General features: G+C 42.8%; 1 protein-coding gene across 1 annotated transcript in view; it reads left to right on the plus strand.

The window, feature by feature from the left end:
• Positions 1–3,121: 3,121 nt before the first annotated feature.
• The window catches only part of CHRM2 (cholinergic receptor muscarinic 2), a 230,875-nt gene continuing 209,141 nt past the window's right edge, over positions 3,122–24,855 (plus strand). The window contains exon 1 of the mRNA XM_042466448.1: positions 3,122–3,239. The gene's annotated coding sequence lies outside the window, so the exon portion shown is untranslated. The remainder of the gene's footprint in view (positions 3,240–24,855) is intronic.

Here is a 24,855-nt window from a genome sequence, read left to right on the forward strand (position 1 = left end):
TCTTATCAGTAAATATCCCCAATGTTGGCAGTGGAAAGGGGTTAGGGGGACAAGACTCCAGGCAGGCTACCGTTACCATTCACTAGAGGTCCTGGCATGCTTGAGCCTGTCAAAAAATACCTAGTGTGTCGAAAGAATTGACTGATTTCATTTATTTATTTATTTTATAAAATGTTAGACTACATAAATGCATCTGCTTTCTGGATCACAGAACTAGCTCATACAATCATAGATTCATAGAGTTGAAAGAGACCCCCCCAAGGGCCATCCAGTCCAACCCCCCCTTTTGCCATGCAGGAACTCACAATCAAAGCACTCTCCCCCCAAAGCTGGCCATCCAGCCTCTGTTGAAAGACCTCCAAAGAAGGAAACTTTACTGAGGGAGTGTGTTCCACTGTCGAACAGTTCTTAGTGTCAGGAAGTTCCTCCTAAGGTTTAGGTGGAATCTCTTTTCCTGTAGCTTGCATCCATTTTTCTGGGTCCTATGGAAGTCATCATGCTGTTGTTGTTGTTGTGTGCACCTTCATGGAGTTTCTGACTTATGGAGACCCTATCTTGGGTTTTCTTGGCAAGTTTCTTCAGAAGGGGGTTGTCATTGTCGTCCACCGAGGCTGAGAGAGTGTGACTTACCCAAGGTCGCCCAGAGGGTTTCTATGCCCTAGCCAGGATCCAACAGCTGGTCTCCACAGTCCTAGTCCAATGCCAACACTGACTCACTAGTCTTAATACAATCATAGAATCATAGAGTTGAAAGAGACGCCAAGGGCCATCCAACCCAACCCCCTGCTATGCAGGAACACAGTATCAAAGCACTCCCAACAGGTGGTCATCCAGCCTCTGTTTAAAGACCTCAAAAGGAGAAGACTCCACCACCCTCCGAGGTGGAATCTCTAAATTTACTTCGCATTCCCATGTTCACAGTTTATTGGGGGTGGTATCTCTTTCTCTCTCCCTTCTTTTCGTTTTGCCGCCCGACTTTTGACTTTTGATCTCTGTAACCGCCTTATCTTAAACTCCCCCCCGACTGTGAAGCCAGAGTCCTCTAAGGACATGTGCCAGCCACTCTACTATGTCATAGTAAACCTTATTCAGTTCAGTCCCTCTTACTCCCGAGGAAATGGACCTTGTGTTGCAAGCAACCCATCCCAGTCCATCTTTAGGCACTGGGTTGTTTTTGTTGCGTGCCTTCAAGTGCGATTTAGGGAGACTCTAAAGCAAACTTATCATAGGGTTTCCTTGTGGCAAGTTTCTTTGGAGGGGGGTTGCCCCAAGGACGTAGCTAGGATTTTGGGAAAAGGGGGGGGGGGTCCAAGTAAGTGCCACCATTATAATGGGGCTTGGGCACGGCAGCGCAGCAGCATACACCATTCATTGTATCTAATGGAAGGAGGGGTCCGGACCCCACGGACAAACCTTGGCTAAATCCCTGATTGCCCTTTGGAATTCTCTGAGGCTAAGAGAGTGTGACTTGACCAAGCTCAATCTGAGAAAAAATACAAATTGAAAAGGCTTGTGACATTTCCTTGGATCTTACAGCTGTGGGATTGCAGCCTTATTTCCAGATGACTCTGGGGAGAAGAGCTTGGTTTACTTAAGAAGGTTGTAATGGGGAGGACTTCTTCATCAGGAGCTCCTGCTTCACTGTCACCCTCACAAACAAGATTTTGGAAGCAGAAAGCAAGGCATGGCACCCCTTCCTTTCCTTGGGGAGAGCAACCACCACTGCAAAGCAAAGTCAAAGCCAACTTTCTGCACCAGCACTAGTGCTGGGAAGGGACAGGGCTCACATGCAAGGGATGAGGGATTTCAACCAGTAGCTAAATCAAAATAACAAAATTAACCAACCCTCCATAGGTCCCCTGCCCTGCCACCACACACACACACACACACACACACACACAAAGCCTGGAAAACTCCCCAAGGTGTAAGCACTCCTACACAACCGACAAAATCTCACTCTAGATCTCAGCTTCCACACAGGGTGCAACAACACGGTAGGAATAAGGCAGTTTGGTGCCACTTAAGGTCCTGCAGCTCCATCCTAAGGAATCCAGGGATTGAAGGGTCTTCTGCCTTCTCTAGCAAAGAAGGCTGGGTACCGCACCTTGGATCTTTCTGTGTGTGGTCTGTGGGATCTTCTTGCTGTCTTAGAATCAGAGAAGAGTTGGAAGGCATCCCAAGGGCTATCCAATCCAACATCATTCTGCCATGCAGGAACTCACAATCAAAGCATCCCCAACAGCCTCTGTTTAAAGACCTCCAAAGAAGGAGACATCACCCCCCTCCGAGGGTGTGTGCTCCACTGACCAACAGCTGATACTGTCAAGAAGTTCTTGCTAATGTTTAGGTGGAATCTCATTTTCATTTCCTATAGTTTGAATCCACTGTTCTGTTTCCTAGTCTCTGGAGCAGCAGAAAACAAGCTTGCTCCCTGCTCAATATGACACTCCTTCAAATACTTAAGCAGGGCTATCATACCACTTCTAAATCTTCTCTTCTGCAGGCTGAACATCCCCAGCTCCCTAAGTCTTTCCTCATAAGGCATGGTTTCCAGACCCTTGGCCATTTTAGTCGCCCTCCTCTGGACACCCTCCAGCTTCTCAACATCCTTTTTTGAACTGTAGTGCCCAGATCTGGACACAGCAGTCCAGGTGACCAAAGCAGAACAAAGTGGCAGTATGACTTCCCTCGATCTGACCCTATACTCCTGTGGATGCAGCTTGGAGTCGCCTTGGTTTCATAACTTCTTTGAGTCGGGTGTGATAAGGGGAAGGAAAGCCTGGGTCTGCCCCCCTTCTCCCAGCGCCACCACCCCCCCCCCCGTGTTTCTCTCTCTCCTCTTCATCTTCTTGTCATAATCCAGGGCTAAAACTCCCCTTGGCAGGTCGGGCTGAGAGATGCTCTGGGGTCTGGGAGGCAGAAGCGAAGAGGGAGGGGGGAAGGCGGTGAAAAGGAGGGAGGCATTGGAGGGGGGTGGAGAAAGAGTGCCAGGATCTGGAGTACTAATTCGGCGCTGAAACGCCTTCAGAAAGCTTGGGAGGGTGACCCAAGGAGATGTCTTGCAGCCAGGGGCAGCGCAAGAGGCGAGGATGCTGAGGCAGAGGACCACTCCGTCTCCTTAAGGCTCCTGGGGGATGCTGAGAGCCCCAGCATCATGGTCCAAGGCTCCCATCATCCGCTTTCTCTGTCGGACAGGGACTGCCTGGGATCCGGACGCAGCTCGCCTTTCTCCTTTCCAGGTAGGGCATTGACATTGCATGCCCTGGCATCACCAGGCAAGCCCCAACTTCCCCCTTTCCTCCCCTCTCTCTTTCTCTCTCTCTCTCTCCTCCCCTCCTCCACTCCTTTGTGATTGTTGGGTGCCTTCAAGCCCTTTCCCCCTTTAAGGCGAGCCTCTCCTGGGCAGGTTTCTTCCGAGAGGAGAGTTGTCATTGCCATTCTCTGAGGCTGAGAGAGTGTGACGGGACTCCTGGGTTTCAGTGGGGGTTTCGAACCCTGATCCCCAACCCTCAGATCACAACACCATGGGTGCAATTCACCCTTTCACAAGAGACCCTCCCCTGTTTCTCCGCTATAACTTTGCCATTCGGTATGCAGAGAGATCTTGTAGCATGTTTGAGACTCACTGAAGAAAAGAAATTCGCAGCAGGAGCCTTCCTAGACTTCAGTCTACTTCCTCATATGCATTTGGTGGAGTGGATGAAGCCAGGTACAGATACACACACACATACACATACGCACCATTGGTATGTAAAGATGTCAGTCCAAATTACAAATCCTTTGAAATGACATCCTCACGTACCAATGGCATACACTGTATATGTTTGTGCCTGGCTTCCACTCCACCAAATGCAACTGAGGAAGGAGACTGAAGTCTAGGAAAGCTCCTGCTGCCAATTTCTTTCTCTCAGTGAGTCTCAAGGGTGCTGCAAGATCTCTGCTTACTGAGTCTACAGACTAACACAACTATATCTTTGAATTTTGCCATTCAGGTTAGGCATATCCAGCCTCAATGCCTTTACCTTCTTGTTGTTGTTGTTGTTGTTGTTGTTGTTGTGTGCCTTCAAGTCCTTTCTGACCCTATTATAGGGTTTTTTTTTGCAAGTTTCCTTAAAGGTGTGTTTTTTATTTTGATTTTTGCCATGGCCATTCTCTGAAGCTGAGAGAGTGTGACATGCCGAGAGTCACCAAGTAGGTTTCCATAGGATTCCTTTCTTTAACCCTTGATTATTATTATTTTCCCAACCTGGGGAGCCAGAGGAGCTTGTGAGTTCCCTGGGTTGAAGAGTATCTGCTCAGCAGGCAATTTCTCTCTGATGGCACTTGCATACAGAGAGAGAGACATGCAGGTGAGGCTGCGTTTTCCAGTCTTTTTGGTAGGGCACCTGTGAACCAGACCGCATACAAAAAGCAGACTCCTTGGAAATCCCAGGGTAAGGAACTGGGAGAGTGGCCTGGAAAGTGAGGAGGACACAAAGAGGATGGACTGCAAGGAGAAAAGTTGCTATATGGCCTGCCTCTAAGATCTAAGAGACACTGCCTTTCAAAGCCAAGTTAGGTGCTTTAGAAAGAGAGGCAGCTTCAGAGTAAGGCTGAAATCCATTGCACTGCAGTTGCAAAGAACATTGCAGTTAAATGTAAAGGCAGTGGCTGAAGATCTGTTAATCTAACTAGAGTAGATCCATTGTATCAAGTGTTGCAGGATGAGTCAAGGAGGAGGTAAATCCACTTGATTCAATGGCTAAAATCTAGTTGGGACTGGTAATACGACTCAGCTGTGTTAAATACAAACAAAAATCCATCAGTGATAGATACCTTTGTTGGCCAACCGAAATGCACAATATATTTGTTGCAAGCTTTCGAAGTTCCATGGGCTTCTACATCAGGCAAGATGCTATAAACCTAACAGGAGGAAAAGCAGAAACAAGAAGAGATGTTAGTCAGATGCCGTCATGTCCTCTGTATGTTTGTTGTTGTATGCCTTCTAGTCCTTTCTGACTTATGGCAACCCGAAGACCAACCTATCATGGGGTTTTCATGGCAAGATTTGTTCCGAGGAGGTGTGCCGTGGCCTTCACTGGAGGCTGAGAGAGTGTGACTTGTCCAAGGTCACCCAGTGGGTTTCATGGCTGAGCTGGGAATTGAGCCCTGGTCTCCAGAGTCATAGTTCAATGCTAAAATCACCACATCATTCTGGCTCTCCTTCTGTATGTTTACTCTGATTTAAATCCCACTGGGTTCAAAGGGGCCAACTCTTTGGTAAGTAGAATTGCAGCCCTCAGTGCAGTTTTGAAGCCAAATTTAGGAATATAAAAGTATATATATATATTGGCCTCTACCCCATTGATTTCCCAGTGGTCTCTACCTGAATGAGGGGCAATGCTAATACTAAAGCACAGGATCAGAAAGATGGTACATCCAGTGCTGCAGTCCCCTTCACAATGATTAAATTAAATGATGGATGGTAATTTTGTTTCCATTTATGGAGTAAAATGTGGGGAAAAAGAGTCTGATGGAGTAGATCTAGAGGCAGGGAAGACTAAGTGGAAACAGTGTCCACCACCAGCAGCTGGTCCCCTATAAGCAAAAATGTCCAAATAAATGTCAAATGAATGTTGTCAGAGATATGATTAGCAGAACCAAAATTATGTCTAACTGGTTAAAAATGACAAAAGGATGATACCCCCTACCAAAATGTAATAATGTTCCAGAAATACAGCTGTTTCCCGCTGGGTAGATATCAGTCACAAAGGTTTCAGAAGAGCTGTTGCAATAAAAAATAAATAAATAATATGGAGAAAGGACTTCTGGAAAGGTCAGATGAAACACTACTTAGAGTGAAGAAACAGTGACTGCCATCCTCCAGATAAGCTTCAGGCTGAAACTCTGCTAAATATCTCTCCCTCCAAAGGATCCTGCAAATGTTCTGGTTAGATAGTCTTAATTGTGCTGTTTTGGTGTATGGTGCTGGAGGAGGTGGAATTGCAGTCAAGAGCTTGAGGCATTCTAACCAAGGGACCATTTCGATGCATTTGATAGTCATTCCAATGCCCTTGAATCAGCTGCTTTTCCTTCTGCTGCAGAGGTATCTCACTATGCTTCTTCATGGATACTCATCCTTTTCTTTTGCACCCAAGGGATATCTCAAATTACCTTTACAACTAGAAATCTTGCGGTTTTCAAGGATGGAGAAAAGTCAATGAATATCTCAAGTTCTTAGTTAGTGTATTCCAGAGTTACCCAAGCCTGCAGTTCTAGGTGTACTTTTGGGAATTCTAATGAACAGTGGGATTGTTATGTGTCTGCTTATCATAGCATGTTGTAGGGGTCTGAGTGTTGGACTAGGACTGTAGGAGACCAGGGTTCAAATTTCTGTTGAGCCATGGAGACCCAGTGGATGGTCTAGGGCAAATTACACTCTCTCAGCCCAAAAGGAGAGCAATAGCAAACCTCTTCTGAACAAATCTTCCAAGAAGACCCTATGACAAGGTCACCATAAGTTGACATCTACAGTGGTACCTCGGGATACGAAATACCCAGGTTACGAAATTTTCGGGATACGAAAAAATCCCATAGGGAATTATTGTTTCGGGTTACGAATGTTTTTTCGGGTTACGAAAAAACTTTTGGTGCTTTTTTCGGCTTTTTCGCACGGAATCGCGGCTTTTCCCCATTAGCGCCTATGGCAATTCGGCTTACGAAGGCTTTTCGGGTTACGAACGGTGCCGCGGAACGAATTAATTTCGTAACCCGAGGCACCACTGTACTTGAAAGCACACAATAATAAAAGGTTTCTAGTATTGGTTTTCCTTGTCCTGCTGTTTAGAAAAAGGAGCCCATCATGAAATCTAGACTTATCTTCCTGGCTTCCTTGAAAGTAAATCTCATTGAAATTTAGTTGGACTTGGAGAGTAACTGATGAGTTATATGAAAGAATGCCTATTTCCCTCAAGGATTATGAAAAATGAACTGAAAAAAGAGAACCTTAATCACTTTTTCCCCTCGGGGAAGAACACAGTCACACATTGTATGAACAGCTTTGGAATCACTTCCTTATCACTAATGATCTCTTTCTGACAAATTAGCTCCATGTCCACTGCTATATGAAACTGATTTTTCACAAGGAGCTCATTGGTGGACAAGAAAGGGATCCACTTATTTACACAATCTACTTACCAAGTGGATTAGGACCATCCTATTACAAGTCTGTTTGGCAAAGCTTTGGAATAGATAATCAGTGATGTGTAGTTAATCCTTTTTTTAACAAAAAATAAATAACACTATAATAAATTACATTGCAGTTGTAACTCAGGGAAGGATAATGTCATCTCTTTTACAGTACAAGTGTGCTTCTGTGGTTATTTTTCTAGTTACAGGGATATGGCCTCAGTAAAAGGTACAGGAGAAATATCACATTGTTCAAGCGATTGTTTGTGCTATGTCTTGTGCTGATGCCGCGTGTTCTGTTGTAGGTGCTGAGACAATGACAAGGTGGATTAGAGGGACAAGTGTTTTGCACTGCAAGGCAGCAGCTGGCATCCTCCAAATGTTTTCTGAAAGTTACTAGAAGCTATTCTTTTAGTTAATTGTGAGGAACAGAAAAGTAAGATGCTCCTTTCAAATATTGCAACTAAAACAGTAACTAACTACTGTGGGGGGGGGGATATCTTGGGATGGTATAATTGTAGCTAATAACTACATTTGAAAATAACTTTTCAAGTCCTGCTCCTAGGAACATGAGAGGCTGCCTTATACCAGGTTAGAGACACTATTAGCCCCTCCATCAGTATTGTTTTCTGTGATTGGCAGCAGTTCTCCGGGGTCACAGACAGAAGTCTTTGCTGTCAACTTGTGATCTGAAGATGCCAGGGAGTGAATTTGAGGCCTTCTACTTTCACAGCGTGTGTTCTGCTGCTGAGCGAGGGTCACAGAAATGAGACCTTGGTGACTTTGCTTGGTTTACCCAGCCTCGTTTCCCAGCAGCTCCATCTCCCTGGACATGAGAACAAAGATGCAATTTTTATGATAGATAATCCTATACGTTATGGTCTAGGCACATTATAGTCTAGGCAGAGCCAGCCTGGAACTCTGGGAGACCAGGATTCAAATCCCTGCTCAGCCATAGAAACCCACTGGGTGACCCTGGGCAAGTTATACTCTCTTGGCCTAAGAGTCTACAAGTATGCCCATGGTAAATCCCCCCACTCCCAAAAAAGCCATGATAGGTTCATTTTCAAAAGATACTGTGGCATCTTTGGTCCTCCAAGTGTTTCAGAGTTCCCCAGAAGACTTACGGGAGATGTAATCCAAAAGGCCTCCTTTGCTTTATGAGAAGGTGGCCTATAGTAGCATCTCTGTGACAACCTGTAAATCTTCTTCAAAACCTTCCTCCTCACCCTCTCTCTTTCACATACTGTACATAGAGTTCACCAGACCATAGTAAAACTGGAAGAAAAATACTTCAGGAAATCCATAGGGTAACATTTTCAAAGGGCTTTTATATATCTCCAATAAAAATAGGGATGACACATCTGTACTATAAAACTGTATCATTAAAAAATCAGTTTAGCCACTGTAGCTTTTCACCAAAAAACTGCTGAGGACAGGGTATTCAGGATACCACATTAAAGGTCTCTAGTCCCTCTTGACAGATTGGCATTATGCAGGGTTCCCTCATCAGAGACTCACTATTAAACCAGTTTTCATCTGTGGTATAGATGAGCTATTAAGTGCCTTAATAATCACTTTTCAGGATCAGCAGTTCTGTCTTCTTAAAAGGTCTGTATGCCTTTAAGCTAGCCTGCACACTCTTTTGCTGCAATCTACCAGAAAACACTATATACACAGTAACACACTGCAGAAAGAACCCTGTTATCCAAATATCGGGTTGCTTCGATATTTTCAGGCCATCTCCTTGATTATGTTGGCTTTTTCATTTTCTACATCTGAGATTCAAATTACTACCTTAAAAGAGCCTGGAATGTGCATTCAGTTTGAAAATGGCTTCTATCCTGGATTATATGACATTCAAGACTGAATACCTGCTGGCCCAAATGTGGTGCTTAGCACTGAATTAGCATCTGTGCCAAAGCACCTTTAATACTGTCAACTCACTGTTTGCTTTTTAAAATCCTCCTGAACTCACTGTGCTGTCCATGTAGCTCTCGGAAAGGTACTTCCTCATATTTGTCTGAACATTCAGTTATCTGTGTGTTTTGGATGTCCTTTAGAGCACTGGAATGAATAGTGTTATGTTATTATGCTAATAATGACAACAGCACAGAAAACATTTCTGTAATGATTATTTTTACACAAATTCATAATACCTGTGGATCCATCCTCTGGCATCTTGCCAGTGCTATTTCTTTCGTGGATCTTTCAACAGAATTGGCCTAGACAATTTGGTGCCCACCAAGTCTAACTTAGTCACATCATTGTGGCCTGCAAGTTGCAGGCAGGCTACCAAATAAATCAATAGACTTTTAAAATGGGTCACCATTAAAGTTTTTTGAGTGGGGTGGAAAAGAAATTGCTTGGACCTTCTTTTCTCTGCGTGGGAAACCCCCCCCCCCCAAACACTTTGCAACTCCTGAGACCCATAGGGGTAAATGGCAGATCTTATCCCAGAAATCTGTCCATTTGTGAGGCTTATGGCATGTCTCAGAAAGAGAAAACATTGAAGAACACATGTCTACATTTAAGTCAGTAGAAATAATCCTTGAAGGGACACAAATAGACAACTGCAGCCATGTTTTCTGAGAGCCAACACACAGTTGGTTTGCTGGACTTTTATTTCCAAGCAAGTGTACTCAGCATTAGTCATTAGTCATTTTTGTGCTTATTGTTCAAAGAGGGAGGGGACTGCATTTGGTATTTTTCAGATGTTAATACACTCCTGGGGGGCGTGCCCGGTCCCGTCCCGCCCCCGCCCCCGCCCCCATTCCCAGGTGGCTGCCCAACTCTGAGCTCCCAGGCTGCTGCCTCCCTTTTATAGAGTGCTGCCTGTGCAGCTTGTCTGGAGCAGCAGCAGGACGACTGAAACCAGCAGGGGTGGGGTCTGCTGCACTGCCCTGCCTCTATTGGCCAGCCCTCTGCTTCCTTATTTGGGCATACTCCAACATCCAAGCAGGGAGGAATTTGCATTCAGGCAAGCTGCTTCCCCTCTTTCTCTTTCCCCTCCTTCTCTTCTTCTTGTTATTCCGTTTTTTTTTTTTCTCCTCCTCTTCCCCTCCTCTTCCTCCTCTCCTTTTTCTTCCTTTCTTCCCCCTCCTCATCTTCTTTTTCTCTTTCTTCCTCTCTCTAAGCCCCCCTCCTCTTCTTCTCAGGGGTCAAGGGCTTCTCAAGGCTTTGCCCCCATTTGAAAAGAAAAAAGGCTTTGGATCTGCCCCATAAATCCCTCCCAAGTTGAGACACACCTGGGAAAATGTGGCCCTACATTTGTCCTACATTTGTCCCGGTTTGGAGGTCCTGCCTTATGGCAACCCTATTTGTAAATCTGTTTCCTCTTTCTGTCCACCCAAACAATCCCACATTTCACTTTAGCTCTCTAGTGTGAATTGGGTCAGTTTGACCCAGCAGTGCACTTGTACACATAGAAGGCAGTTTATGCTCAGAGGAGAACTGATGTGTGTGCTTGCATGCATGCATGCCTGTGCCTTCAAATTGCTAGCCTGCTTATGGCAACCATATGAATCTCATAGAGTTTTCTTAGGCAAGGAAGACTCAGAGGCAGTTTTGCTAGTTCCTTCCTCTGAAATATAGCCTACAAAACCTAATAGGGCTGATCCTGCTTGGCTCCAAGATCAGATGGGATCTGGTACCTTTATGGTATTTTGAGCTGATTTACAGCTAGAATGTTGCACAAGAAACATGAAATCAGATCCTATGTCCAATGCCTGCCCCCCCCCCAAAAGTCCACTTGTTCAAGAGCATGTGCAACTACTGAAATGTAAAAACAGAGACTGAATCCATCCATTGATGCACTGCACAAGCTCTGATGCAATCAAAAAACTGTTTAGGGGTTTCATTTTCTTTCTCCTCATAGTTTCTTTACTCCAGCCTATAATGTGTATGCATTTTTTTCCATTTTAGTTTGCATAAAGCTTTTAGGACACAGTCTCATGTAGATTTATCCAGAAGTAAGCTCCACTGTATTCAGTGTGGTTTATTATCAGTCTCTATTCATACTCTCTCAGCCTCAGAGGATGGCAATGGCACACCCCCTCTGAAGAAACTTGCAAAAAACCAAAAAACTAAACAAAACCAAAAACATGATAGATTCGCCTTAGGGTCACCAAAAACTGGAAATGACTTGAAGGCACACAACAACAACAACAACAACAACAACCAGTATTAATGCAGAAACGTTGGCCAGGTGGTTTGGACTTCAACTGCTTATAACTGACCATGGTGGGATACAGACCACCCCTTTGAGGCGGCCTGCATCCACCCCTTTCCCCGACAGAACGGGGCCTCATCTGCCTCAGCAGCAGCCCCGGAAGCCCCGACCCACTGCTTTTCTTGGCCTTGGGGAAACGGCAAAATGCTGCTTCTCCGTGGCCTGGAAAGGGGTATCCTTGGGGTTTCATGCCCCAAGGACACCCCGACAGTGGTGGGGAAAGGGAGAAAGGGGCCGCTTGGCCCCTTTCTCTCTGTATTACTGGCGCATCCATTTAAAGGCCGCACCAGCGATATGTGTGGCGGAAGGAGCTCCAAACTGCCCTGCAGCGGTGACAGGACATCATGTCCATGCCGCATTGTTTGGCTGCAGTGCAGCTGTGATGTTGTAATGGCAGCAGCCATGTAGACAGGGTGCCGCCATTACAACACTGTGGTTACGTGCTAGGGTTGCAGGGCATCTGGAAAGGATGCCCTGAGGCAACCCTAGCACGTATCCAGGCCGGCGCTTTGCGCCTAAGTTAGCACCTAAGTTAGATGGAGATTTGGGGGACCAGTGTTTTTCTGTTGTTTGCTATTGTGTGCTTTCAGGTTATTTATGATGCATGTTGATCCTAAAACAAATCTATCATAGGGTTTTCTGGGGCTAAGAGCATGTCACTCGCACAAGGTCACCCAATGGGTTTCCATGGCTGAGGATTCAAAACATTACACTATGCTGTGCTGGTTTATAAAATTGCAGGCTTAGAGTACAGTACAATGTACTGCGGGAATTCTCCTGATTCATTGGAAACAAGAGCAGGGAAAGTACAATACCATACTACCAATGATATTGTTTTGAGGCATCCCAGTTGTCATGAAAAGTATTGTCATTGTCTTGATCTTGAATGGGCAATTAAGGCTTATTAGTTTTACAAAAGACCTGCTTAGTGCTCAGACAGGTTTGTTGAAGTGACTCAATGCAGTACCCTGGACATGTTCTCTTGGGTGTGTGGCCTTGCAGACTGTCAGAAGAAGCTATTTGGGGTTCCAAATTGCACATGATTTAATTTAGTCTGAAGTAGTCTGCTTTAATAAAAGTAGGACAGCACAGGATACCTTTCATGCACAGGAGCAATCTCTTTGCACTAAGACTGATCACAAGTTGCCTGAGGGAGCAACTGCCACATGCATTAACACCAAGGGAATGGCATTAGTCTGAGGACTGAAAACCAGTTGTTAGTCTGAAGTAGAACAGACCCATTGACCCAATAAGAACTTGTTAAGTCAACACTTATGTAAGTTTGTGTGACTGAACTGGTCAAATCTAGCTGAGACTGACAATTGCATTTGGGCTCAATGGTTTACTGTTGCTTCTTCACATGTTCATATGACATTGATGGGAGAGAGTGAGCTTTCTCAGCGGCTGCTCTCAGGTTGTGGAATTTCTTTCTGCAGAAGGCTAGGCTGGGCTCCTCTCCGCCTTCCTTTTTATTTAGACAGGCATCTGATGGTTCAGTGGTTGAGGTGAGCCTTTTAATGGTACGTGCACTGTGTTTTATCTTTAATGTTATGTTTTTAAAAATTATTTTACGCCTTTTAAAATTAATGACATTTTGAGATGATAATCTTGTTTAATTGGGTTTTAACTTTTTCATCATCAGATTTTTTAGATTCACCTATTTTTACCTCATTGTAGGCTGCCTTGGGTCCCATGTTGGGAAAAGGATAGAACAGTAATCAGTCAGTGAATAAATGAATAAATGAGGCATTTACAAACATTTACAGCAAGGCAGGGAAACATGTAGCCCTCCAGAAAGTGTTGGACTGCATCTTCCAGCAGTCCTAGCCAGCAAAGTAAATGCTGGGTGTTGCAGTCCAGCAGCATCTGATGGGCCACAGGATTTTCACCACTTGCTTTCTATATAGAGCTTTGGTTACAATAAAACCCTATAGCTCAGTAGCAAGCGTCAGTAGAATGTATTCCCCATGCATGTTGGCATAAAATGTAGCTATAACCATTGCAATAGACCAGTTCCAGTACACTTTCCTGGCCGATTGGATCCTTCCTGTTCTGAATAAAGGAGTTTGTTGATAGCAGATGTTATGCCAGATTTAAAAGAACGTTGTTTACCCAAGAGCCACAGGATGTCAGAGAGACAGACCTGAAAAAATGGCTTATGAATACAACATAATTCATAATTGTTTCCGATATGAATGCTAAAATGAAGGAAGCAGAAAAGGAGTACCTTTGGGAATACAAATAAAGTAGTATCAAGCCCAAAGATTTTAGATTTTAATCAAGGCAGGGACCATGGAACAATTCTGAAGATGTGTATATGGGAGAAGGGTTCATCCCTGGCAGACAGGTCATTAGGAATTTTAGTATTTATGGGTATGTTTTTACAGAACAGTAAAAGCACAGAATCCAGCTAATAGCCGTAATACCACCAACTAAAGCAGTTAACAAGGCAACTACCATGAAGATGATGACAGAATAATAAATAAAACATTTTAAAATTGTTTAAGCATAAAATTAATACATCAAGGAAAGGGGAAAATATAGAATGCTATGATGGCTTTGAACTAAGATACTTCTGGCAGATCATTCACCTGGGGGCTCAACTACACAGGTGTCTTAGTGGTCCTGATCCCTGGTGCCTGATTATTTCAGAAGGGCTCAGTCACCCCAGACATGACCCCCCCCCATCCAGGGTCCCAGAATCAAAGGTCAACTACTTTTCTTCTTCCTTCTCTTCCCTGTTTATTTGTACTAGAATCTTGGAGGGGTGGTAGGATCTCCTTCTCTGGATGTCTTTAAAAAGGGCTGGACAGCTACCAGCTGGGGATGCTTTGTAGGGTTGCCATAATTGTCCACTAAAATCCGGGACAAAATGTAGGACAAAATCTAGACCAAACTGCAGGACAAACCTCAGCTCAAAATTTAGGACATTTAAGGTCCTCTATTTTTCTTAAATGTCCTACATTTTGGGCTGAGTTTTGTCCTGCAGTTCTCCTACAATTTGGTCTAGATTTTGTCCTACATTTTGTCCCGGGGTTTTAGTGGACAATTATGGCAACCCTATAAATCCTGCACTGAGCAGAGGCTTCAGCAGAGAACTCACCGGCCCATGAGAACACTTCCAAATCTATGGTTCCATGGTTTTAGTTTATGGCTTTTTTATGCATAGCAGAGGGTTGGACTGCATGGCCCCTATATCCCTTCTAACTCTATGATTCCATGATTCTGTGTAAATTTACAGCGCTTTATAAATAAAGGTTAATAATAATAATAATAATAATAATAATAATAATAGAATCTGGTCAAACCATATACATTGCCAGTAGCCACATTAGTACCCAGCATGATGTCAGGAATAGTAGTGGTAAATATAGGGGAAATTTACATTATTCTTCTGTACAACTTTTAGAACAGCTGTGGAGTTCCAGGAAGGAACATCTGTAAATTCAAAATAATTACATATAGATAATGCTTGTTAAGGTAGAAGGCAGTGGGGAAAGTGCAAAGTGGATAAACTTACAGGTGAATAGATTCAATCAAGGAAGCCATGGTCCTGAGTATGCAAGACCTGAGCAGGGCTATTAACAGAGTGACTTGATGGTACTTAACAATAACAAGACTCAGTGGTGGGTTACATACAGTGGTGACCCACAGGTAGGTTGGAAGGTGGAGTCACCAGTGACACAGACAAAGAAGTCACCAAAGGTGAAGCCATCTACCTTCAGTTTGCTATACAGCCAACTCCTTTGTAAAGTCTAAGTACACATGGTGCCCCCACCCCACATACCCACATCCACAGATTGGGAAGGGTGTTGAGGATTTGGTGAGCAGTGCTCCATCTGCCCAAATAGTAAGACTGCTGTACTGAAGCCATCAAATTTGATCCTTTTGCTGATGATGGAGGGAGATGGACCTACAGATCTTCTGACCCCAAATAGTTGTCAGATTTTTTTTTGCTTCCTGAAGGACTCTGATTTATCTTTTTAAAAAGATGGTGCTTAACCTGAGCTTTTTGTAAGACACTTTCAGCAATATTAAAAACAATGACTAAAAGAGAAAGAGAGAGAGCAAGAAGATTTTTTTTAAAAAAAGAAAACAAAATAAGGAACCAAAATGAGTCACAATTTGTTCTTTCCAACCAAATTAACAAACACATCTCTAATATCCTGCCTTCATGCTTAAATTTGCAGGTATAAGCTGAGAAAGTGTTACATTAGGGACCACTATGGTTTTGCATAAGAATGTGTGAAACTCATCAGGTGCTAAAAATAATATTTCAGTATGAGGATCTTATTAAGCTTGAGGTCCAGGCCCAATACCCTCCCACCCCCATCATTGGCTCAGACTCTAGAGGCGGAGGTGGAGGGTGACACCTTGAATATATCTGTTCCAATCAACCTCTTGCACTTTTTCTTTTGTGAAACTCTTTATTCAAGGTCATCATTGAGTTAGAAGAGGCATGGCAGTGGGGAAAACTACATGCATACTTCGCCTCTCTCTAGTGAGTACTGTGAATATTTGATTATGCACCTTGATTCCTGGAGAATTAATTACAGTATGTGCAAATCAGTGTTTTTCAAAAGTGAGGCACATGAAGAAGTACAGCAAACCTCATCCCATCTGTGTGTTCAGCTTTCCTTTCTCTCTGGTGCTTTCTTTTCTTTTTTGGGTGGATGGGTGGGTGGGGGTGCTGACTTGCATACTTTTTTTGTGCATGACAAAATAAAGAGTGATCAGCACAGAATCCTATGGGGCTTAAAAGACTACAGCAAAATTCTAACTGAGAGCGGTTTGGTGATAGAACTAATTGCCTAGACAGGTGGTGAGGTCTCCCTCTCTGGATGTCTTGAAAAAACAGGTGGACAGGTACCTGGTGGGGAAGAGTCTAGCTGCAGATCCTGCATTGACAAGGGGGCTGGATCTGATGGACCAAAGGGACACTTCCAACTCTATGGTACTATGATTCTATAATTATGACTATTTGGAAGCACGTCCCAAAGAATGAAATGGGCCTTATTCCTAAGGAAATTACTTTAAAACAGCAACCAAGAATGTTCTACCCACATACAAATCTCCATAGGACTGCAACTTTGCATTCTTTCACATGGATGCAAAATCCATTGGGTTCATGCTTACTTAATAGTCCATCCCACTGTGTTCAGTGGTGCTTCCTTCCATGTAAATGTAAATATACCCAGGGCTATGGCCGAGTCTATGAAATTTAGTAGAATATAGGATAGCCAGAGATGTAAAAGAGCACTGGAATCTTCTACACTGGACAGTTGTTCAGAAGATCAGATGTTTCAGCAAATGTAGATTGAACAGCCACTACTGAAAGTCTAAGAGTTCTGTCTTCTTTTGCATATGGCTAATCTAATCTAATTATTTGGAGCCCCCTTATTCCTTCAGTGTACTGTGGAAACAGTTAACCAATGAATCCAGGTGTGTTGGAACACAACTCCATCATCCTGAGCCGGCACACCCATGTCTGACTTGGCTGGAGGCAGTGGAAAGTCATGGTTTTCATGTCATTCAGGCAGTAAATACAATCCATATTTTTATGCTGGACTTTAAAGGTGCTGTCTAACATGCTGAATCCTAGATGGCTCCTGTCCTGTTCTCATGCTGCAACAGAATGCAGAGTACCAAAAGTGCAGTACCCAAAGGAACAAGTCCCAGGTAATGAGTCTTAAATTAGAGTCCACATAGGAGTAGAAAGATATAGGAGTCAAGAAACAGACCCACGTTGTAAATCACAGGGTCTTATCTCACAGTAGACGCAAGCTGAGAGAGAAACCAAGAGCCTATACAGATTAAGAGAAAGGAGCGGACAGAGGCTGCCCATTTCTTCCCCGGATCGTGGCCACACCAACCAAACAGTGCGGCAACGATGAGCTGGGAAAAAGGAACCAAGAAATGTTGCTCCTTTCTCCACTGTTGCCGAGGCGCTATAAGTGCCCAGGAGTGGCACTGTGATGTCCCTCGTGTGCCATGCCATTTGGACCCAGCACAAGAGCCACATCATTATCACCCGTGCCGTATAAATGGCAGCATGCCAAGATGGCACCTGCAGCATGATAATGCTCAGGAGCATGCAGACCCTCTGCTCTCCCAAGCCGTACTTTTGACCGCAAGCTGGTGCAAAGCGCCAGTCTATCATGCCAAAGTTTGCTTCCAGCAAAGCAAGGGGGGGGGGGAGATCACTGATTTATAAAGGCCACTGACTCAATCCCACACAATTTGTAGACTGTATTTCAAGAGGGAATTTCCCCACTGCATTGTGTAACTTTTCACTTTACCTGTGGAGGAGGGACTGGGTTTGTGCCAGACACTGAAGCCTTCGCCTTTCCTAAGGACTTGGAGCTGTCTCTCTTACCCTCTTTTCCATTGGAGAACTCAGGTGGCTGTCAGACTCTGCTGGAGGAGGGCACAACTGCAGTGGGTCTGTTTTGTTTTCTGAAACTAAACTCTTTTGGAAGGCATTACAGGTCTAGCACCTTTGACCATTTCTTTAAACTTCAGAGTAAGCTGCAGAGTAGATTTACTGGACCACTGGCATGGAAGGCAATCATGGCCATTTCTTTTAAAATTACCTGTAGCAGTTTCCCTTAAAAGAATCTTCATTCTAGTAATTTTTTGAAGATGGTTTGCACCTACCTAAAAGTTTACACACCTTGGTACAATGTATGAATTTGCCAGGAATTTCCTACCATCATTAGAAGCTCTGTTATATAGGGTCATAGAGCAGGTGTAGGCAATGTGTGGACATATGCGTGTCATTGGATTGCCATTCCTATCAGCTAGCCAGCTTAGCTCATTTTGATGATCATGAAAGTTATACTCAGGAAATATTTAGAGGGTTATAATGTGCCAACCCCTACTATGGAGGCTCAATAACTAGGTACCTGAGACAGAGCCTTTTCTGGAGCAGCACCTCACTTCGGAGTTTCTTCCCATAGCCTCTCCCATTTATTATGCTTTAAAGGGGCATTTAAGGTTATTCTGTGTTGTCAATTGTTGTCTACAATTGTGAGTCTTGATTTCCAGTAGAGTACCGTGGGATCAGAGTACACTTAACTTCCTTATCAGAGCATCATGTCACTGTCTCTTTAATCTACTATTCCATTTCTCAACAGTAGAAGAACAATAAGTTGCTTTAGACTGAGTTAGACTACTGGTCTCACTAACCCAGTACTGTTAACTTTCCATCACTGTGTAGTATTTTAGCCAGGATTCATCCTTATCCATACCTGGATATCCCTGGTATTTCCTGGTGGTCTCCCATCCACGTATCAAACAGTCCTGACTCTGCTTAGCTTCTTAAATGAGATGAGAATGGATATGCTCAAGGTAATATGGTGGTATAATGGCTCGGTTAAGAAGCTTCCAAGCTAGGTACATGCACAATGAGCACCTTCTGTTCATTGAGAGCAGCACCCTGGTGCTCCGGAAAGTACCTCAGGCATCCCTTGTTCCTTTCCCCCTTCATTCTCAACCTGAATGAGGTCCATGAATACCAACATCCAAAGATAGCAATGTCTGCTGGTTCCCTGACTGAAGACCATGGTTGGTTGCTAGAACCACAGAGAGTGGGAATCAAGCAAGAAATCTGATGCAATGCAGCCACTGCACAGTGAAGCATAACATTGGGCTGTCTGGATTCATCTGTCACATCCTTGTAACTCCTAATACAAAACACCATCACTGCCAACATCCATTTGGAGCTCAGGCTTCTCTTTCTCTCTGTTACCTAGAAGTATGAGCAACTGTTTCCAAAGCAATTAAATAAAAAAATAAATAAAAATAAAGGATACCACTGATCTAGAGAAACTAGAAGAAAAGATACAGTGTCCCTTTTGGATCATTTGTATAATGCAAAAAACACATTACAGTTTTTCGACAAACATATCAAAGAACTCAGAGCTTGGAAAAGCTACCTTTTTAGACTACAACTAGGGGATTTGGGAAATAGTCCAAAAAGTAACTTTTTCATGATTAGAAAAATGTTTTGTCTTTTGCCTGAAGGCTTAGGAAAGAAATTAGAGTTTATGTCTCATTATAAATATACAAAGCTTTACATAACAGTCAATAAAGCCTTAGTCTAGGGTTGCACTGAAATTAATCAGAAATTATTTATTTGAAAGTATGTCTGTGATTCTCATCTTTGGACAAAGAAGTCAATTTTTTAAGAATTTTAGGTGAATATTCTTCACTTGATCCCCACATCTTTTGAGAAAACCACCATTGCCCTCAACAATATCCTGCATCGATGATAGATTGGAGTCATTGTCAAGGATGCAAAATGGCACCCAGGCTACAAAAGCGATAGCTCCAGCCTGTAGTAACATCGACAAGAAAACATTTTTCACAAGAAGCAATTGCAGACACTAATGATGAATTCCAACCTCAGGAAGATGCTGAAGAACTTCTCCTCCAACCAAGGAATTCAGTTAAATGTTCCCATCTTTGACAGCCTGTGCCACCTTGATAAAAGCACAAAGAGGCTATTCATACCCAGCTGTACACTGTACTAAAAGTGCCCTGTTATCACTGAGGTACAGCTATTCTGGTTAGGAGATACTGTTTTCATCTGTGTCTGCTTGGGTTTGAAATGCTTTAAACTAGAAGGAACAGCTTCTTGGGAATGCACATAATGCAAGTAATCAAACCTTCCCACACTACTTGCAGTGCTTTTATCCATCACACTTGGAAAGGTTCAATGTTGATGAGCCTCCTGAAGTCAGTGCTGGTTATTGCTTTGTACTTTGATGGAAATGATGAACTGATTAAAAACCTGGATTTTGACGGGGAAGAATGGAGATATTTGCTATCTCTCAAATTTCTGGCCCTCAGCATGACAGTGACTCAACTGGTGATGGATGAGAATTTCTTTTCAGTTCATTATCTTTTTAAGAATTGCCCCCCAAAATTTCAAATTTCTTCATTTTCAGGATAGAAGAATTTTTTTAATTTCTTCTTTTTTTAATGTATGTGGGAGAAACTAAAAGTGTCAAATTTGTCTGGTTAGGCCTAGGTTGTGGGGTGCTTAACTCTGAAGAAGCTAGGCTGGAATCCATGTGTAGTCAAATTATGGGGTGAAAGATGGGCAAAATAATGTGATCTTCCTCTCCTTCTTCTACCCTCTACCTTTCCTAGCATTATTTTTTTCCCCTAGTGATCCATCCATTCTTATTATGTGGCCAAAGCATGACAGCTTCAGTGCAATCATCTTAGCTTCCAGGGAGATTTCTTTTTGGTTGTCCGTGGTATCCTCAGCACTCTTCTCCAGCACCAGATCTAGAATGCATTGATTTTTTTTTCCTGTCAGCTTCCTTTACTGTCTAGCTTTTCATCCATACATGGTGATGGGGAATACAGTGGCCTGAACTATTCAGATGTTAGTGCTCAGTTTTACTCTTCAGGATCATTTCTAGCTCTTTCATAGCTGCCCTACACATTCCTAGTGTTCTTCTTATTTCTTGACTGCTGTTACCACTCTGATCAATGTTTGACCCTAGGCATGGGAATCCTTTGACTATTTCAATTTCCTCATTTTCTATACTGAATTTATGTATTTCTTCTGTGGTCATTATTTTTGTTTTCTTTCTGCTCAGCATTAAGGCTGCCTTTACACTTTCATCTTTGATCAGAGTAGAGTTGTGCAGACTACTCACCCTAGACACTGTTGCATTTCTCCAAATCCCACCTGCATTTTTCCCTTTTTCGGTTTATATTCAGATGTGCAAACTTTTCTCCCAGCACTGAAATTAATGCATTGTAAAATCGCATTTTTTTCCTTATTTGTATATTTATGTGTGCAGTTTCCCTAAATTTATACAGCTTTCCCTCACTGAATAAAGTGTGTTACTCCTGGTGGTATCTTTTGGCTCCAATGTCAGAGGGATTGTCAAAAAAAGAAAATGAACAAACAGCCCAGCCTTTAAAGGTGTTATCCATGGTACTGTAACTGACTCCAAACTAGATTCAGCATTTTGAATAGCTTTTTAAAGGTTCAGACTAACCAAAATGGATCTACCACCCTGCTGACATTGGAACTACCAGTTGCCACTCTTTACTGTCACTTTTAAACCTGATGCACATTATAGCCATTCAGGTTTAAAATAGGCCTATTTCTTCTTCATTTCTTGGAAATTCCCTGGCTGCCTCCCCAGCGTGAGAGTGCTTGAGGCATGGTGCCCATTTTCTTGCAACAAATCTTGGGAGGTGCCAAAATGTTGATTTTGTTAAGACTGTCAAGTACAATGAAATTTTATTTCCATGTAGAATCATGGTTGTATTTAGCCTATGTATTTGAGAGTTAATACCATCAGCATCCAGGGGATTTACTGCTGAGAAACAAATCTTGGGTGGGTCTGTAAATGTGAAATATTTAAATTCTCTTTGAGATGTCTGGGATGATGGACAAAGCTTCCACATGACTGAATAACATCCTAAATCCACAAAGCAGTGGTACCTTTATTGTGGCAATCAAAGTGCACAAAAATACATGTCACAAGCTAAGTTCCATTGTATTTTTCATCAAGCAACAGTGTTAAAAATCATACAGGATCCCTCCATATCATCTTAACTGAGAGTAACAACAGCAGCGGCAGCATCTCAACAAAATGCAGGCCTGTGAATTATATTTTTCTTTCTCCTGTATAATTTCTAACACCTTTGCCAGATGAAGAATCCAGTGGAGCTTTGAAAGCTCACAACATGTATTCTGTGCATTTTGGTTGGCCCAATACAAGTATCACTGTTTTGTGGATTTGGGGTGTTATTCTACTCTGATACAGTTATACCCCATTCTGAGCATGCAAGTACTCTGCTGCAAAGTGAGAGCCACCCTTTCCATTGGGAAATGAAAGAAGAAACCTTTTCCCTGGTGCAACGTAGTGAATGGATCAGAACAACATCTCCCCCAGGATAACACTGGCAGCTTTGTCTTGGGGCAGTGAATTCATTCTGACTTTTACCTTGATCTTTAAAGGTGCTGTACATTTCTTTGAGGGATATGATTTGCTATCATTTAAACTTTCACCTGTAACCCTGACATGGGAGCTTCCAGCTGCTATTGTTTGGTGCACTCCAGATGTTTTATACTATAGTTCCAATGAGCCCTACATGCACAACCACATGGCCAGTGAGTTTGCATGCTGAAACAGGCCATGTACCACTGACTGGCCATTTCTGATCTGAATCAAAGTGATACACATACACTGACATTTCCCCTCAAAACCAAGCTATTCCCGCTGAAGGAAATTTTTGAAGATGATTTTATTTCAAACATGCCCTGATAGGTTGAAAAAAAGCAAGGGGGGAAGGGAGAGAAAGTAAAACAAAGCAGGCAAATGTATGCTATTTAGATCTGGCTCTTTCTCTGAGAAAGAAGCGACAAATTCCCTAAAGCCCAGCAAATGCTGCTTTCAGTCTAATGACTATTAATTAAAAGGGAATGGTTTACACCCAAAGAGAATTTGCAGTTGTTCACCCAAATGGATCTCCTCACCCTAATTCATTTGTCAGAGCGCCATGGAGGGAAGCTTCGTAAATATTTCAGCATGATAAACTGTGCAGAAAACAGAGTAAAAAGGCCACTGCATTTAGGGGGAAAGGATGGTTTTATTTTCCCACTCGGTGTCCAAAGGGATCAATCATTCATCAACTACAAAGAGTAGGTCCACAAAGAGTTTGAAAAAGTTATTTTTTCTGGAGAACAGCTCCCACAATATATGGGTCGGCAATAGCTAGCTCTTTAGCTGTGTCTGCACTGCAGAATTAGTGCAGTTTGGCACCATTTTAACTGCTGTGGTTCAATGCTATAGAAGTCTGGGATTAGTAGCTTTGTAAGATATTTCTTCTTCTTGGAGAGTTCTGGTGCCACAAGAGACTACAAATCCCAGGATCCCATAGGATGGAGCTATGGCTATTAAAGTGGTGCCAAACTGCATTATTTCTGCAGTGCAGATGCAGCCTTTGTTGACCAAGACTGGTGTCAGAGGTCAGCAATACAACTAAAGTTGCATTGCAAGCATGTTGAAATCCTTTGTCTGCACAGTTATTAGCAGAATAATATTATTTCCCATTACTCCAAGATGGAACAGCAGGAACTCTGCTCATGCTCAGATTAAAAAAACAAGCCTCTACTAACTATTTCTGTATTCTACAAACAGCATGTAAATGCTATTAGTGTTAATAGGGCAGAATCTCAGACTGTAAAATGGCTCATAGTTTCAGTGATTTCCTTTCTGAGAGAAGAAAGAGCTGAAGGAGGAAGTGTAAGAGCCAGATGGAAAGCAAGCAAGGATGAAACAGAGAAAGAAATTCAGTCTGATGTTATGTAATAATAAATTATATATTTATTATATAATTATATATTTCTCAAATGTATGTATTGTATATAGTAAATTAATAAATCAGTGCATTTATTATGATACAGCATTTTGTTGTAATACCGTACATTGCTATTATGGTGAATACAGTTATATAATAATGTTGCTGTGTGCCTTCCAGTTGTTTTCGACTCATGGCGAACCTATCATGGGGTTTTCTTGGCAAGATTTGTCCAGAGGAGGTTTGCCATTGCCGTCTCCTGAGGCTGAGAGTATGTGACTTGCCCAAAGTCACCCAGAGGGTTTCATGGCCGAGCTGAGAATCGAACCCTGCTCTCCAGAGTTATAGTCCAACACTCAAACCGCTACACCACACTGGCTCTATCTAATAAATAACAACAACCAAATTATAAATCTGTAAGAATTAGGGTTAAGTATGAAATGAATATAGGATCTGTGATAATATATAGGATTTAGAGAGATGCAGGACTTAAACATTTTTTATCATAATATATATAATACCTCATCTGAAAAATCTTGCTAAGAAAACCCCATGATAAGTTTGCCTCTCGGAAATGGCTTGAAGACTCAAAACAAGAACGACAAAATACATACATATATTTATTTATTTTATAGGAATGCGAAAGTTGGATACACACACACACACACATAGTATACAAGTTGTTTCCACTCATGGTGGCCCTAAAATGGAGCTACAATGGGGTTTTCTTGGCAAGGGTTCTCAAGGGGAAGGTTGCCACTGCCTTCTTCCCCTGAGGCTGAGAGAGTGCGACTTGCCTAAGGTCACCCAATGGGTTTCATAGCTGAGCTGGGAATTGAACCCTGGTCTCCAGAGTCCTAGTCGAATGCTCAGATCACTATGCCAGGCTGAGAAATGTAGGCTATAAATATTTTAATAAAATAAATACATACATGCGCTGCACACACACACACACAGAGAGAACGCCACACTGAGAAATGTAGGATATAAACATTTTAATAAAATAAATAAATAGATGTATGTGTGTGTGTACATACTATATGTACATATGCACATATACATATTTACACACATGTATTTCTTTATTTTATGAAAATACCTATCTCCTCCATCTTTCTAAC

The sequence above is a fragment of the Sceloporus undulatus genome, chromosome 5 (genome assembly GCF_019175285.1).
Source record: "Sceloporus undulatus isolate JIND9_A2432 ecotype Alabama chromosome 5, SceUnd_v1.1, whole genome shotgun sequence".
NCBI lineage: Eukaryota > Metazoa > Chordata > Lepidosauria > Squamata > Phrynosomatidae > Sceloporus > Sceloporus undulatus.